The sequence below is a fragment of the Tamandua tetradactyla genome, chromosome 6, assembly GCF_023851605.1.
Source record: "Tamandua tetradactyla isolate mTamTet1 chromosome 6, mTamTet1.pri, whole genome shotgun sequence".
Lineage (NCBI taxonomy): Eukaryota > Metazoa > Chordata > Mammalia > Pilosa > Myrmecophagidae > Tamandua > Tamandua tetradactyla.
This window is the reverse complement of record NC_135332.1, coordinates 76,216,056-76,227,816: the sequence shown is the minus strand read 5'-3', so window position 1 is coordinate 76,227,816 and position 11,761 is coordinate 76,216,056. Positions and strand designations below refer to the sequence as shown.

Below are 11,761 nucleotides of genomic sequence, written 5' to 3'. Positions count from 1 at the left end.
AGTTCTCAGAAGAATTACCTCAAAGATACGATTCTTGTACAAAGAGTGTTTAAGTCCAGGATACAGGGAGACAACTGCTATTGCATGCTGTGAGCTATATTCAGAAGGAAACCATCAGCATTACCACAGCAACAGCAGAGGTAAATAATGGGGTGAGAGATTAAAGTTAAGAGAAGGTTAAGATTTCCTATGTGGTGAGGATGTGTTTATTGGTTTTCATTGTCTCTTGGGGACAATGAAATTATCTAAAATTGAGAATGTTGATGAACTGTGAACTTTGGACCCTCAACATGATGCCCAATGAATGCAGTTGGCTGAAGGATGCACCAACAGAGAAGTAGATGGGTGAATGATGGTGTGTAATTATGAGCAAAAGTTGTGCTGCTACAAGAGGAACAAAGTTCTGAGGCATGCAATGAAGTGAATGAACATGTGGGACATTTGGTGAGACAAAATGAGCCAGAAACAAAAAACAACAATTGTACGGTCAAATTTAGAAAATGCTTATAAGGAAACAGGGGCATAAATTGTAAGCTTTCAGGGCAGACACATTAAGTCTGGAGTGGTGATTATTATCTCTGAATTTTGAGAGGATGTTTTATATATATAACCTGATATTTAGAGATAAGAATGAAGCTGAAGAGGTTGAGGTTAAAGTAATTCAGAACATAGATGTAAGGAAGAAGGTGTCTATATTTTAGAACCACACATACTCTTTGAGACCAATGAAAGAAAAGTTTACTTAATCTGGAACCGAAATTTTCTGTAGTGTATAATCTAATTTAACCTATCTTTATAGCTCATTTGAACAACTGAAACACAGGAAGCAGAGAATAAGAAAGAGATCCTTTAATCCTGCATCGATTATTGTAATGCCTGGAATATCCAAGAGTTTTAAGCAGATCATCAAAAAGTATTGGCAAAGTCCCCTAAGGGAAGGGAGAAAAATTATGAAATTATTAAACCTTACCATCAGGGTATCCCCTGATACTGTGTCAAACTTTAGGGATACCCAAATCAATAGGCCATGCCCTTGATCATGAGGCTTACTCTTTTGAAGCTTATGTAGGTAGCATAGACTGTTAGACTACCTGTATGCATGCCTGAGAGTTACTTCTAGAGGAACCTCTTTTGTTGCTCAGATGTGGCCTCAGTCTCTCTAAGTCCAACTCTGCAAGTGAAATCATTGCCCTCCCCCCTACATGGGACATGACATCCAGGGATGGAATTCTCCCTGGTGACATGGAAGAGGACTCTCACGGATGAATCCAGACCTGGCATCGGGGGATCAACAATTACATCTAGGCCAAAAGGGGGGAAAGAACTGTAATTAATAAAGTATCAGTGACAGAGAGGGTTCAAATAAAGTTGAAAGGCTACTCTGGATATAGCTGTTACGCAAGCTTCAAGTAGACCTTACTACCTATCATAACCTGCCAATCCCCAGCCAGGACCATTTCAGCCAATCCTAAAGAATATCTAGGACACTATATAATATTTCACAAGTGTTCCAGGTACTAGATTACCTTTACAGAAACCTAAAATCTCCAGAAGGGTCCCTGGTCCAGTTAAGTCCTGAAACCTAGTCCAGCCTCTCCAGAACATCAGATAGTTCCATCTCTCTAACCCATATTAGTGACAGACCCTTCCAATATCAAAAATTTAGAATTGCCACAACGTAAACAACCCCAAAGAGAGGTATGGAAACATCAAATATGATGGTGGAATTATACATAGAAAATAAGACTTAACAAATGAATATGAATTATGTGGAAAGACCTTTCTGAGTGGGCTAAAAACATGAAGATATTTGTGTCCCATATGAATGCACACCAGAGGATGACTTCAGCAAAGGAAGATTTTAATAATCAAGTGGATAAGATGACCCATTCTGTGGATACCAGTCACCCTCTTTCCCCAGCAACTCCTGTCATTGCCCAATGGGCTAATGATCAAAGTGGTCATGGTGGTAGGGATGGAAGTTATGCATGGGCCTAGCAATATGGACTTCCACTTACCAAGGCTGACATGGCTACAGCCACTGCTGAGTGCCCAATCTGCCAGCAGCAGAGACCCACACTCAACCCCAAATATGGCACCATTCCCCGAGTTGACCAGCCAGCTACATGGTTGTAGGTTGATTACATTGGACTACTGCCTTCATGGAAGGGGCCGCGATTTGTTCAACTGGAATAGATATACTTTGGATATGGGTTTGCTTTCCCTGCACACAGTGCTTCTGCCAAAACTACCACCCGTGGGCTTACAGAATGCCTTATCCATCATCATGGTATTCCACATAGCATTGCTTCTGATCAAGGAACACACTTCACAGCAAATGAAGTGTGGGAATGGGGGCATGCTCATGGAATTCTCTAGTCTTACCATGTTCCCCATCATCCAGAAGCAGCTGGATTGATAGAATGGTGCAATGCCTTTTGAAAACTCAATTACAGTGCAAACTAAGTGGTAATACCTTGAAAGCCTGGGGTAATGTTCTCCAGGAAGCTGTATTCCCTGAATCAGCATCTGCTGTATGGTGCTGTTTCTCCCATAGCCAGCATCCATGGGTCCAGGAACCAAGGGGTGGAAAAGGGAGTGGTACCACTCACTATTACCCCTAGTGATCCACTAGGAAAATTTTTGCTTCCTGTCCCTGCCACCCTGAGCTCTGCTGGTCTTCCCTGTAAGACCTTCAGTACTAGAATTAAGACTAAATAGAATCAAGCAACACCATAACCGAAGTAACCTCATCCAAAGGTGCTATTTACAAGGGTTCACACCTACAGGAATAAATTAATGTTAAGAACATGTTTTTCTGTGGTACACAGCTCCAAGCCACAAGAGATATTTAACATCTTTTAATGTACTTTCTGTCCAGTTGCATATCTTCTTTTAAGAAGTATCTATTCAAGTCTTTTGCCGATAGTTTAATTACATTTTCTTTCTGTTGTTGAATTGTAGGGTTTCTTTCCTTTCCAGATTTTAAGACATTATTAGATATGTGTTTTTCAAATATTTCTCCCATTTTTAACTTGCCATTTTCCTTTCATGACAAGTCTTTTATTAGAGTTCTCATAATTATATTTAGATCTTAAATCCATTTTGGCTTAATTTTTGTATGTGTGGTAAAGGTCTATTTTCATTCTTTTGCTTATGTGCATAGAGTTTCTGAGCAGTATTTATTATAGACTATCATTTCCCAGATTAGTTGACTTTGTGAACTTGTAAAATATCAGTTGCTCTATAGTGAGGCTTAGTTTTATGATCCCCAATTTGATTCCATTTTCGTATGTCTCAGGACCATAGATTTTTATTACTGCAGCATTGAATAATTTAAAAAAATTTAATAATTTTTAGAATTCAAAAGTTTGATCTGTCCAACGTTTACTTTTACAAGGTAGTTTTTGTGTATTCAGGGCCTCCATATAAATTTGATTGCTGTTTTTTTCTATCTCTGTGAAGTAGAATGTTCAGCAGTCATACTCATTTTAAATCCTATCTTTCCTGTTATAGCTCCAGCTTCTCCTTTGATCCTTCTCCCAATCTTTAGGGGTATTTGGGCTCTGCCAATTCTAACTTTTCCATGTTGGAAAGGGGTGTCAATAATATGGGATAGAGGAATAGAACCAGTTGACATTCTTGGAGAGAATGGCCCCTCTGGCTTTCAGGGCTTATCTGGCCTAGGCACCCATATGGAGGTGACAAATTTCTGGAAAGTAATCTTAGGGCATGAAACCTTTGGAGAATCTCAGATAAAACCCTAAGTGTTATTTAGGATTGATAGGAATGGTTTTGGTTAAGGTTTCGCAAATTCTGATAATCAGCAATGTCAAATTGAGGCTAGTAGCCTCCAGAATGGCTTTGTGACTCTATTTGAAATCCCTTAGCCACTGAGATCTTACATTTCATTTCATTCTTTTGGTTAGGAAAGCATTGTTGACCCCACAGTGCCAAGGCAGGGCTCATCCCTGGGAGACATGCCCCACATTGCCAGGGAAACTTTCACTCCTGGATGTCATGTCCTATGTAGAGGTGAGGGTAATGATTTTACATGAAGAGTTTGGCTTAGCGAGAGATGTGAGAACAAGAGAAGTTTCCTGGATTTAGCTTCTCCACCACAGAAATAAGTTTCACAAGAGCAAAGTCCTGGCCTATTGGCTTGTGAGTCCTTAATATTTGAGACAGTGTCAGGGATTTCCCCTGTGATAAAGCTTAATAGTTCCATGTATTTTCTCCTGCCCCTGAAGGTAATTTGTCAATAGTTTTTAATTATCTGCTCAACATACTTGGGATGTATCTAGGTTGTATAATATTAAGCTATACAGGATTATAAGCTCTCATTCCTATTATGGGCTCCATGTGTCTAGATTGTTTAAATGAACTATCCAGACAGGTTAAGTTATGCTTATGCATATGCTACAGAAATTTTAGATTTTGGAAATATAAACCTCTTTTCCTTTGGTCTCATACAGTAAGTGCATTCTGAAATACTGACGATGTCATTCTTTCCCCCGTATTCTGATTTTCCTTCATCCCAACCTGATTAGCTTCATTCTTATCTCTAATTGAAGTCTGATCTCTTTTTTGGTTTCTTTAACAGTTGTTGCATGAACAGTGCTAATTTTCAGAGCTGCAGAACTCTAACTTTGAGTCTTAGGTGTCACACAGATACCCAAAGTTCTAGGGAGATACTAGGTTATATATACATAGCACAGCATTTCAAAATCTAGTAATAATATTTACAGCTCTACCGTTTGCATCTACTTCTTAGGTTATGTATCCTTCCGCCCCCTCCTTCCACTGGGCACCATGTATAATGTCCACAGTCAACAATCCATGTCATGTAATCCCCTCACTTAATTGTACAATCATCATCATCATTGATTCAGAAAGAAAGATAACTGATGAACACACCCTCACTGAATAGAATATCCAATTGTGTAGCCCTGGAATTGCTGTGGTACTATTGATGTCTTCCTGTTAAATATAGACCACAGCATGTAATATTAGTATTCCCCTTATACCCATCTATTATTTACTCTTTGTACAAAATTTGTACCTTTGAAATAGTTCATGCAAGAACTTATTTATATTTGTAGTGTTAATTGATGGGATACACAGCTCAAACAGCTTCTTTCAATCATGTTCACCTTCAGTATGGTGAATTTTTGCATCTATGTTCTTTGGGAGATTGGCCTTTAGTTTTCCTTTCTAGTAGTACGTTTACCTGGTTTAGATATCACAGTGATATTAGCTTCATTAAATGAGTTAGGCTGCATTCCTTATTCCTTAATTTTTTGGAACAGTTTCAGCAGGATTGGTGTTATTTCTTTTGGAATGTTTGATAAAATTCCCCTGTAAAGTTACCTGGCTTTTCCTTGTGGGAAGACTTTGGATGATTAATTGAATCTCTTTACTTGTGATTAGCTTGTTGAAAGCTTCCATTTCTTCTTCAGTTAATGTAGATTGTGTATTTCTATGAGTTTGTCCATTTCTTCTAAGTTATTAAGTTTGTTGGCATAGAGTTGTTCATTATGAGTTTTTTTTTTCATTTCTTCAGGATCTATGGTAATGACTGCCTTTTCATTTCTGTTTTTGTTTATTTGCATTCTCTCTCATTTTTCTTTGTCATCATAACTGGGGTTCCATCAATATTATTGATTCTCTCAAAGAACCAACCTTTGGTTTTATTGATTCTTTCCATTGTTTTTGTTCTCCAACTCAATTATTTCTGCTTTAAATTTATTTCTCTTCTTCTATTTGCTTTGAGATTACCTTGATTTTTTCCCTCTAATTTCTCCAGGTGAGCAGGTAAGCCCTCGATTTTTGCTTTTTCCTCTTTTTTAAATATATGCATTTAAGGCAATAAATTTCCCTGTCAGCACTGCCTTGTTGAATCCCATAAGTTCTGATATGTTGTATATTCATAGCCATTCATCTCCTGATATTTACAAATGTCTCTAGCAATTTCTTCTTTGGCCAACTAATTAAGAGTGTGTTGTTTAATCTCCATATATTTGGGAAAGTTCTGGTTTTTTGATGGTTATATTTCTAGCTTCATCCTGTTCTAATCAGAGAAAGTGCTTTGAATAAATTTCAATGTTATTTAATTTATAAGGACCTGCTTTGTGCCCCAGCATGTGATCTCTCCTGGAGAACATTCCATGAGAACCAGAGAAGAATGTATATCCTTGTGTTTTGGGGTGTAACAATCTATATATCTATTTTAGGTCTAATTCATTTATTGCATTAAGTTCTCTATTTTCTTGTTGATCCAATCTCTGGTTGTCCTATCTATAGCAGAGAGTGGTGTATTGAATTCTTTCATCATTATTGTGTAAACATCTATTGCTCTCTTCAGTTTTGTCAATGTTTGTTTTATGTAATTTGGAACTCATTGATTTGGGGCATAAATATTTATGATTGTTACTTCTTCTTGGAGAATTGTCCCTTTTATTAACATGAGTGTCCTTCCTTGTCTCTTAAGATGTCTTTACATTTAAAGTCTACTTATCCAATATTAACATAGATAGTCTTGTGTTCTTTTGATTACAGCTTGCGTGGAACATCTTTTTTCATCCTTTTACTTTCAATCTATTTGTATCCTTGGGTCTAAGATGAGTCTCTTGTAAGTAGCATATAGATGAGTCATATTTCTTAGCCCATTCTGTCAATCTGTATCTTTAAATTGGTGAGTTTAGCCCATTACCATTAAAAGTTACTACTGTAAAGGTGTTTCTTGAATCTACCATCTTATTTTTTAGTTTTATTTGTCATGTCTATATATTTTATTTCCTATTTCTCATTTTATCCTTGAGGTTACCCTTACTGGCACTCTTCAGTTCTATACCTTCCTACAGAACTCTCTCTCCTGTCTTTTTTTTCCACCCAACAGAATTCCTTTGGTATTTCTTGTAGGGAAAGTCTCTTGTTGACATATTCTCTCAGCCTTTGTCTATCTGTGAAAATTTTAATTTCTCTCTTACTTTTGAAGTACAATTTGGCTGGATAAAGAATTTTTGGTTGGAAGTCTTTCTCTGAGAATGTTAAATATACCACACTGCTGCCTTCTCACCTCCCTGGTGCCTTTTGGGTAGTCTAAACTCAGTCATGTGTGGTTTCCCTTGTATGGTGAGTCATTCTTTTCTTGCAGCTCTCAGGACTCTCTGCTTCTCTTCAACATTTGACAGAATGATTAGTTTGTACCTTCAAGTAGGCCTATTTGGATTTATTCTGTTTGGGGTTCATTGGGCCTCTTTTATTTGCATATATATATATATATATATATATATATATATATATATATATATATATATATCTTTTATAAGGGTTGGGAAGTTCCCCCCCCACTTATCTCCTAAACCAATTTTCCTAGCCTTTTTTAAAAACTTTTTTATTGAACAGTATAGCATAAACACAAAGCAAAGAAATAAAAAAGCAATAGTTTCTAAAACACTCTTCAACAAGTAGTTACAAGACAGATCCTAGAGTTTGTCATGGGCTACCATATGATCCTCTCATATTTTTACTCCTAGCTGCTCCAGAATTAGTAGGCTAAAGAAGTTAAATATTCTTTATCATCACAATCAACTATTTTTTCTCCTTTTTAATGAAAAATAATGTATATACAAGAAAGCTATAAATTTCAAAGCACAGCCCCACAATTAGTTGTAGAACACATTTCAGACTTTGACATGGTTACAGTTCCACAATTTTAGGTTTTTATATCTAGCTGCTCTAAAATACTGGTGACTCAAAGATATAGCATGGCTATATATTCATATTCGTTTGTTCAATCCTATCTTCTCTGTATAATTGCACTATCATTTTTGATCTTTCCATCTCTCTCTTTAGGGGTATTTGGGCTATGGCCATTCTAAATAATTTGCCTAGTCTTTTACTCTCCTCTTTCCTTCTGGGACAGTAATGATTCTCATATAGCTGTGCAACAGATCTCCATAATTTCCCTGACATCTATTTCAAAATTTTCCATCTTTTTTGGCCATTTGTTCTTTTACACTTTTGAATTCAACTGTCCTGTCCTCTTGTTCACGAATACTTTCCTCTGCCTCTTCAAATCTGCTGTTATGTGTCTCTAGTATATATTTTTTTTCTTTTTAATCTGTTATTTATTCTTTTTCTCTAGATATGTAGTTTTAAAAAACAATCCTTTTGTATTCTATTTAAATGTTATAAAGATATATTGCCAGTTTATATGGTTTGATATTTTTATAGTGAGAAATCCAATGTAAACTTTCCCATTTATCTAGGTGTTTCTGACAATCACATATGACATCTAATGTATAATGCTGTAGAAAAGAAGAGAAAAAATATTTTTATTTTACAAACACCCAAAGTCATTGTTTCCTGTTGCAAATTCTTCATCTCAGGTTATTTTAAGTGTCTGATAAAATGAAAGACATGAATGCTTTCCTTATATCTATTTCTTAGTCATGGTTTATCCTTGAAATTTATTATCTGATGAGAACTAATTCCTATATAAATTTTTTTCGTATCCATTACCTTTATTATATCATCCTACAACTATGTATTTTGATAAGCTTTGGTTTAAGGCTTTTGCCCATGAAAATCTACTTTCTAAGTATTTTCTTCAATATGAATTTTCTAATGATTAGCAAGGGATGATCTGTGGTTGAAAAGTTTCCCACACATACTATATTCATAGGGTTTCTCTCTGGTATGAATTCTCTGATGTGCAATATGTGATGAACTTTGTCTAAAAGTTATCCCAATGCATATTACATTTAAAGGGTTTATCTCCTGCATGAATTCTGTGATTTTGAGTAAGAGCTGAACTTTGGCCAAAAGATATCCCACTTTCCTCACATCAATATGGTTTCTTTCCAGTATGAATTCTCTGATGATTACTAAGGGATGAGTTACATCTGAATGCTTTCCAACACTCGTTACATTTATAGGGTCTTTCTCCAGTATGCATTCTCTGATGTTGAAAGAGAGCTGAACTTTGTCTGAAGGCTTTTCCACATGCTTTACATTCACATGGTTTCTCTCTGGTATGAACTATCTCATGATAATAAGTGTTGAGTGGGGACTTTACACTTTGCCACATTCATTACAACTGTAAAATTTCTCACCAATATGCATTATTCGGTGCTTATTAAGTCATGAAATAGAAGTGAAGTATTTTCCACATCCATTACATCTATAAGACTTTTCCTCAGTGTGAGTTCTTTCATGTTGAATAAGAGATGCACTCTGATGAAGGCTCTCCCACATTCAATATATTTAAAAGGTTTCTCTCCAGTGTAAATTTTCTGATGACAATGAAGGGATGAATTAAACTTAAAGGTGTTGTCACATTCATTACATAAATAGGACTTCTTTCTGGAATGAATTCTCTGACAGCCAGGAAGGGATGTGCTGCAATTAGAGAACCTCCTATCAGGATTATATTTATAGGGATTTTCACCAGCCTGGATTGTTTTTTTGATGTATAAAAAGTCCTGACCTTCAACTGAAGGATTTGCCACATTGTTTACATACATAGGGTTTCTCTCCAGTATGAGTTATTTGATGTTGAATCAGAGCGGAACTTTGGTTGAATGCATTCAAACATTCTTTACATTTAAATAATTTCTCTCCACTATGGTTTTTCTCATGTTTACAAAGGGATAATTTGTTAATGAAGGTTTTCTCATACATACCACACTTATAGTGTTTCTCTGCTGTGTTGACTTTTGGTTGGTTAAGTAAATTTGAATTCTGTTTGAAGCTATTTCCTTGTATTTCCCATTTTGACAGTGTTCTTTTTTCCCCTAGGAACTACTGTTCCTATCAGGGACTAGCTTTAGGGTTAAGTTTTGGCCAAATTCATGTTACTATAGCTTCTTTCTATAATGAGATATTTTCCTCTTCATCCAGTTGTTCTAATACATTTTCATATATGCAGGGATTTACTGATTTAAAGTTTCATGGCTCCATTCTTTAGGATCTTGTCATTACCAGTCCCTGAACTAATGAGTCTTGTGTTTGAGTTGAATTTATAATTTTATGACTGCTCATCTATCCTAGAGAAGAGCCTCTAGGGCTTTCTTTTTCAACCTTCCATGGATCTCCTTGCTGCAACAGGAAAATCACTTTTCATTTGGAAAATGGAAATCTCACTGAGATCAGGTTCCTATAGTTCTCCAGCATCATATTCTGGTACAAGTTTCTCTGAGAAAGATCCAGCTTTCTCCACTCATCTTGATTTAAAAGCACAGCCACATCCTTGAAGTGACAGACACCTGAGACATTTCATCCCCCTGTTCAGTAGCCATGTCCTTTTTCTGGGTTCTTCCCTTGGACACAGGAAGAATCTTGGGAAGACACATCTCACCTCTGTGTCATGGAGGTTCCCAGGAGATCAGGACTTGTCCCAGAGCTGACCCATGGGCTGACCTCAGCCCAGAGATTCTCACTCCATAGGTAGACACCTGGCCCAGAGTTGGGCCAGGAGAGGCAGAAGTCTCTAGTACATTTTTAATTTTATCTACAGTATCTTTCACCTCTGTGTTATCTGATGTTTTTCTACTTATTCTTTCAAATTCTAATTTATGCTCTTCTAGTGTCCACTTGATATCCTTTATGTCATTAGCCAACCCATTACATTTATTTAGGAGAGTTGTTTGAACATCTTTGAGTAGTTGTTCTAGATTCTATATTTCCTTTGGTGTTTTAATTTGGTCGTTGAGGTTGGCTCTATCTTTCTGCATCTTCATATGCTTTGTGATTTTCTGTTGGCTTCAAGACATTTGATTATCTTGATAGAATTGTTTTGGAAGTTGATTTCCCTTAGTCTTCTCAGGTTTTGTATTTTCTTGGGTTTGTGTTGAAGGTCTCTTTTTTCACTTGGTTGATGAATAACTCCCCACCAAACGAAGGCCCAGACCTCATATAGGGGATGTAATTCTACTTGAGGATCTGGTTATCACTGGACAGATAGACAGTTTACCAGACTGCACTTTCCAATTCTTCCCAGAAGAAGGTACTCATGGGCCTCCTCTTCCCCTCAGACCCACCTCTCCCTGACTGTGACAGCTGGGTGGGCTGGATGGAGATCAGGTAGAGTTTCAGCCATGTCTGCTGGTCCCAGTGTACGCTGAAAACCTCCAACCCAGGGGCTTGGCAGTGAGCAGTGTGCACCTCAGCAGAGATTGTGCTTGTGAACCTGATGGAATGATGGTCCCCAGACACACTTTTAGAATGACCTTGAGTTGTAGAACAGGGTATGTTAACTGCCCCTGTCCAAAGCTTACCTGGGAAAACCTGTTGGCCAGGCATGACATGGTGCCCAGGATGCAAGGCAGGGTCTAGCTTGAGGGAGTGTGGTGTGGTGTTGGGCAGCATGGGAGTTTGTGGAATGGCATGGGGTGCAGTGTGTAGGAACAGGGACATGGGACATATAGTGGGATGCAGCATAGGGCAAGTTGTGGGCATGCAGGGGTACAGGGTGTAGGGACAGTATATGAGACATGGGCTCACTAGAGGAACAGGTTGGAATTTTCCTAATTCATATTTTTCTGATTATTTGTTTTAGCATTCCTGGAGCCTTCTGCAGTATCTGCTGCCTTCCATAGTTCTAAGCAAATGGGATTTATCATTTCAGTCACTGAATCTCTGAGGAGGCTTTTTCACGGGTTGTCTTAGATATCGCCCTGGTCAATTGAACTTTACAAAGATGCTAATTATATACACAGGTAGAAGAACAGTGTCTTCAAGAAAAGGTGTTGAAAAG

At 37.3% G+C, this 11,761-nt stretch overlaps 1 pseudogene; it reads right to left on the bottom strand.

The window, feature by feature from the left end:
- Positions 1 to 8,628: 8,628 nt before the first annotated feature.
- Positions 8,629 to 11,373, bottom strand: LOC143686715 (uncharacterized; annotated as a pseudogene).
- Between the last annotated feature and the right edge of the window lie 388 nt (positions 11,374 to 11,761).